Raw genomic sequence first — 6,527 nt, forward strand, 5'->3', positions numbered from 1 at the left:
TTTACTGCAGTATACTGGAGTATAAATACTGTGTAAAAAAAAGAGTAGTGTGTGTATATATACACTATATTAATTACTGTAGTGTTTTTGCGGACTGTGGTTGTCACGGTCGTCTTGAGGTGAGAGAGTGGACCAAGGCGCAGCATGAGAAAAATACATCTTCTTTTATTAGACGAAGATGAAACACGAACTAAACACTTACAAACTAAACAAAACAACAAACAACCGTGAAGCTAACGACGTCAGTGCATACACAAGCATCAAACGTACAACATAGACAATTACCCACATTAACCTAATGCCTATGGCTGCCTTAAATATGGCTCCCAATCAGAGACAATGAATGACAGCTGTCTCTGATTGAGAACCCTTCAGGCAACCATAGACTTACCTAGACAACTACACTAGACACTGCCCCATACACATACAACACCCCTAGACACTACAAAAACACATACATTCCCCATGTCACACCCTGACCTAACTAAAATAATAAAGAAAACAAAGATAACTAAGGCCAGGGCGTGACAGTACCCCCCCCCCCAAAGATGCGGCCGCAAAACCTGACACAGAAAGGGGAGGGTCCGGGGTGGGCCCCATCATGGCGGCGGCTCGGGTGCGGGACGTGGCCCCCACTCCACCATTGTCAATACCCGCTTTGGTAGCCTCCTCCAAATGGCCACCCTCCAAATTAACCCCACTGGATTAAGGGGCAGCACCGGACTGAGGGGCAGCACCGGACTGGATGGCGGATCCTGGCTGGCTGGCTCTGGCGGATCCTGGCTGGCTGGCTCTGGCGGATCCTGGCTGGCTGGCTCTGGCGGATCCTGGCTGGCTGGCTCTGGCAGATCCTGGCTGGCTGGCTCTGGCGGATCCTGGCTGGACGGCTCTGGCTGGTCATGGCTAGATGACGGCTCTGGCTGGTCATGGCTGGATGACGGCTCTGGCTGGTCATGGCTGGATGACGGCTCTGGCTGGTCATGGCTGGATGACGGCTCTGGCTGGTCATGGCTGGATGACGGCTCTGGCTGGTCATGGCTGGATGACGGCTCTGGCTGGTCATGGCTGGATGACGGCTCTGGCTGGTCATGGCTGGATGACGGCTCTGGCTGGTCATGGCTGGATGACGGCTCTGGCTGGTCATGGCTAGGATGACGGCTCTGGCTGGTCATGGCTGGATGACGGCTCTGGCTGGTCCTGTCTGGCGGAAGGCTCTGGCTGATCCTGTCTGGCGGAAGGCTCTAGCGGCTCCTGTCTGGCGGACGGCTCTAGCGGCTCCTGTCTGGCGGACGGCTCTAGCGGCTCCTGTCTGACGGGCGGCTCTAGCGGCTCGGGACAGACGGGCGGCTCTGAAGGCTCGGGACAGACGGGCGGCTTTGAATGCTCGGGACAGACGGGCGGCTTTGAAGGCTCGGGACAGACGGGCGGCATTGAAGGCTCAGTACAGACGGATGGCTCAAATGGCGCTGGGCAGACGGATGGCTCAGATGGCGCTGGGCAGACGGATGGCTCAGATGGCGCTGGGCAGACGAATGGCTCAGACGGCGCTGGGCAGGCAGGCAGCTCAGACGGCGCTGGGCAGGCAGGCAGCTCAGGCGGCGCTGGGCAGGCAGGCAGTGCAGACGGTGCTGGGCCGACGAGCAGTGCAGGCGGCGTTGGGTAGACGGCCGACTCTGACCTGCTGAGGAGCACAGTAGGCCTGGTGCGTGGTGCCGGAACTAGTGGTACCGGACTGGAGACACGCACCTCAAGGCTAGTGCGGGGAACAGGAACAGGGCACACTGGACTCTCAAGGCGCACTATAGGCCTGGTGCGTGGTACCGGCACTGGTGGTATTGGGCTGAGGGCACGCACCTCAGGGCGAGTGCGGGGAGAAGGAACAGTGCGTACAGGGCTCTGGAGACGCACTGGAGGCTTGGTGCGTGGTGCCGGAACTAGTGGTACCGGACTGGAGACACGCACTTCAAGGCTAGTGCGGGGAACAGGAACAGGACACACTGGACTCTCAAGGCGCACTATAGGCCTGGTGCGTGGTACCGGCACTGGTGGTACCGGGCTGAGGGCACGCACCTCAGGGCGAGTGCGGGGAGAAGGAACAGTGCGTACAGGGCTCTGGAGACGCACAGGAGGCTTGGTGAGTGGTGCCGGAACTGGTGGCACTGGGCTGGAGACACGCACCACAGGGCTAGTGCGTGGAGGAGGAACAGGGCTCTGGAGACGCACTGGAAGCCTGGTGCGTGGTATTGGCACAGTCTTCACCAGACTGCTAGCACGCACCTCAGGACGAGTATGAAGAGCTGACTCAGGTGACATCAAATCCCGCACACGCTCATTCAAGCGTATGCGGTGCTTTATGCTCCAAACCAGCAAATCCCTCTTCTCTCTCTCCTCCAATTTCCCCATTAATTCATCCACAGTCTCAGCTTCATTCTTCGGCTCCTCACGAGAAGCACGGGGAGCTGGCTCAAGTCTCCTACTTGACCCAGCTACACTCCCCGAGAGCCCCCCCCCCAAGAAATTTTTGGGGTTGCCAGCCGCTCTGCCGTGCTAGCTCCTCATACCGACGCCTCTCTGCTTTCGCTGCCTCCAGCTCCGCTTTGGGGCGGTTATATTCTCCTGGTACTTCGCGGTCCAGAATTTCCTCCCAATTCCTAGAGTCCTGTGTTCGCTGTTGCTGCCTTGATTCTCGCTGCTTGGTCCGATGTAGGTGGGTAATTCTGTCACGGTCGTCTTGAGGTGAGAGAGTGGACCAAGGCGCAGCGTGAGAAAAATACATCTTCTTTTATTAGACGAAGATGAAACACGAACTAAACACTTACAAACTAAACAAAACAACAAACAACCGTGAAGCTAACGACGTCAGTGCATACACAAGCATCAAACGTACAACATAGACAATTACCCACATTAACCTAATGCCTATGGCTGCCTTAAATATGGCTCCCAATCAGAGACAATGAATGACAGCTGTCTCTGATTGAGAACCCTTCAGGCAACCATAGACTTACCTAGACAACTACACTAGACACTGCCCCATACACATACAACACCCCTAGACACTACAAAAACACATACATTCCCCATGTGACACCCTGACCTAACTAAAATAATAAAGAAAACAAAGATAACTAAGGCCAGGGCGTGACAGTGGTATACCGTCGTTTTTACTGTTGTCGTTTTGGCGACATTACTGTAGAATTTACTTAAGTGTTTTTGTTGCATTATCTTTGACATAGAAGTGATACTAAAATACTAAAAGAGCAAATGTTCCATAACCTGTAGTTAGGTAGGTCTGAGTTCTGAACAGAGAGTTCAGCGCCTCTGCTCTGTTCTTTAACCATAGGGAACACAATACACCGTCAATACTTGGCATGTAGGTTTCTCACTTACAGGTGGCAAAAATTGGGATATGGGGGCAGGGTACTGTATATATAGTACGCCCTGACTCCTGACACTTGTTAAATCAAACTTTATTAGAATTGCGTTTCAAAAATCTTGATACATTTTAGAGCATGTGAACGCTGCGTGCAACACATCCGGTTTCAGGATAAATAAAAAGCAAGGTCTGCTAACTTTCTTTAATTATGTTTAATTACCGCAAACAATGAATGGCAAATGCAATTTTCGTATATACGGGTTCGCTGTATCACTTCGCAGGGTAAACAGGGAACTGGTAGGAAGTACGTAAACAGCTGTTCTTATACCGTGATGACGTAGTTCCAACGCGCCTGTTGGCCTATCACAGTAGAGGCTGAGCACGGTTTAGACTCTTGCTCCGCCTTTGGGGGCACCCGGACTTGTCCAAGCCCCTTAGTGCTTTCCTTTGTCCACATCTGGTTGCTGGGTAGATTAGATCCGTCTTCTGTCTGTCGATTCTACACTGAAACAGTTACTAATATGGTATTGTCTAGTAATCTACCCTCCCTGGTTGGCCTAGAGTGATGCACCCCTCCCCTCTCCAGACTGACCACAGCTTTTATGGCCTGTGTTGGTCAGTCCTTACACACCTACACACACACCCATCTGTATTGTTTGTGTGTGTGTGTGTAACAAAACAATATTCATCTTCAAACAATATGCTAACAGGCTATAATGCATAAACGTAAATCCTAACAGGCACTCATTTTGAAACAAAAATAAAACACATATTGCTGGGGAAATTCACAGGGACCACCACCTTTTTGCTTTAAGCGCCTTTATCATTGGCAAAGTGCTAAACTATAACCAAAGCAAGATAATGATGATTGTGAGCACTTATGAATGCATTTTTCATACAAGCTCAATAAAAAACACAAACATTAAAAGGTAGAAGATAGAACATAAAAATAATAAGGTAAGAGGAACAGCAGGCTTTAGCATAATTGTTAATTAAATTTTACATCCCGTAAAATAATGTTTCTCTTCTGATCTACCCTGGAAGGTTCAGTGCTACTCCTTACCTCCTCCCACCTCTTCCTTTTTTTCCTCCTTTATGTCTTCCTCTTTTATGTCCTCGCTCTCTCTTTCCCTCTGCTCTCCTCTATCCTCAATGACTAGCTTTGCCATTTTCTCCTCGACATGCTCTGTCGCCTCGACGCTCTTGACACTCTTTCTCACGCTCTCGCGCAGGACTGGGAAATCATTTGGGAATATCATTAACGTCTCACTATTATCCTGCACCATGATTGTCCCAGTAGTATAATACACATTTATAGTGCCTGCCTTCGTTTTCAGTTGCTTGAAATATTCCTTCGATCTTTTTTCCCACTGTTTTCCCTCAGGATAGTGTTTCAGTATTTCCTCTTCCCATGCAGAACCGTTTGTTGTGTAGAAAATGAGGTCGCAAGGAGCCTTTTTTTTTTCATCACGATATAAAGTCTCTGGATTTTCCCGCAATTTTTTTTTTTATATATATTTTCTTTTCTTTTTCATCTGTCATCCCCTCAGGGTAGGGGATGAGGGGGGGCAAATTGTTCAGTTGTTCTCCCTCTGCCATTTCTCGACGTGGCAACTAGATTTCCTTTGATTGTTCGCTTACTACCACCTGTAATAAAGATGAATGTTCATGTATTTATTATCTAGGTCACTCATTAACAACATATTTTCTTTAAAAAATAGCCCAGGTTAAATATTAGGAGCAGGGCCCTGTATATCCTTGACTAATGTTGGAAGTCTTTAAGCTGTACTCACTCTGGAGCTGTGTGTCCGCTTTCTGATCTCGTCTCTCTGTCTGTAGAAGATCTGTGTTCGTTCAGTTCTGTAGCCTTTTCCTCTTCCTTTAACAACCTCGGTGTAGCAGGAGATATATTACTGTGTCCTCTCTTGGAAATTGTCTGTAAGGATAACTGAAAAGATGACCACGAAAGAAGTGGAACTGGTGATATGTCCGCTGGTCACCCCCCTATATACAGTAGGTTAATTTAAGGTGACGTGCCAGATAGAAAGATACGCCTTTCTGACGTTGAGGTCTCGACTGAATGAAAACGATACTAATCTGAATTATGTGAGTGAACCCAGATGAAACTTCAGGGATGAATGTTGATCGACTGGATATACTTGAAAATACGATGGTTGCCAAGGATCAGGCTGCATTGCTACATTGCCATCTAACTATTTATCTCTCTCTCCCTCGCTCTCTCTCTCTCTCTCTCCCTCGCTCTCCCTCAGTGTCCGTTCAGGAGAGTTTGGAGAGGAAGTTTGGAAAGCAGGGAGGACCGATCCCTGTTGTTCCCACCACTGACTTCCAGGCCAGAGTCGCTGTGAACACACACACACACACACACACACACACACACACACACACACACACACACACACACACACACACACACACACACACACACACACACACACACACACACACACACACACACACACACACACACAAACAACCTATGTGGTATGGAAGTTATGTAGTGTGTTAGCAGTTTGATAACACATCTGTCTTTCCTCTCTCCACTCCAGGTGCTTCTGAGAAGGACATTGTTCACTCTGGGCTGGCCTACACCATGGAGAGATCTGCCAGGGTAAGAGTGTGAGCGTGCATACACGTGTGTGTGTCAGCGTGCGTGCGTCCGTACGTGTGTGTCTGCGTGTGTTTGTAAGGTTAGTGCCGATGATTCAGATCCTAGAATTAAGTTCTTTGTTCTCTATGAGTCAAACTGATAATGACAATGCCCCCGCCCTGGCCTGGGGCACCTCTCAACTACACCACCATGTGTCTGTGTATGTTTGTGCAAGTGTGTGGGACTGGTTTTGCCAGTGTAACTGGTATCTAACTAGTGTAGTATAGGTGTAACGATAGTCTATTTCGTCCTCCTCATCGAACGAGGAGGAGCAAGGATCGGACCAATATGCAGAGTGGTAAGTTTCCATGATATTTAATAGACACAAAAACAATATACGATACCAAACAACAAACGAACATACCGTAACAGTCCTGTGTGGCGAAACACTGACACAGGAACAAACACCCACAAAACACACGTGAAACCCAGGCTGCCTAAGTATGATTCTCAATCAGGGACAACGATTGACAGCTGCCTCTG

The 6,527-nt window shown here is 49.2% G+C and overlaps 1 long non-coding RNA gene across 1 annotated transcript; it reads right to left on the bottom strand.

The window, feature by feature from the left end:
- Nucleotides 1-3,577: 3,577 nt before the first annotated feature.
- On the bottom strand, nucleotides 3,578-5,647 carry LOC139580864 (uncharacterized). Its single transcript, XR_011676110.1, has 2 exons — nucleotides 5,170-5,647; nucleotides 3,578-5,023 (listed from the first exon to the last, which is right to left on the bottom strand). It is a non-coding gene; the product is annotated as an uncharacterized lncRNA (long non-coding RNA).
- Nucleotides 5,648-6,527: the final 880 nt, after the last annotated feature.

This window comes from Salvelinus alpinus, chromosome 7 (assembly GCF_045679555.1).
Source record: "Salvelinus alpinus chromosome 7, SLU_Salpinus.1, whole genome shotgun sequence".
Taxonomy (NCBI): domain Eukaryota; kingdom Metazoa; phylum Chordata; class Actinopteri; order Salmoniformes; family Salmonidae; genus Salvelinus; species Salvelinus alpinus.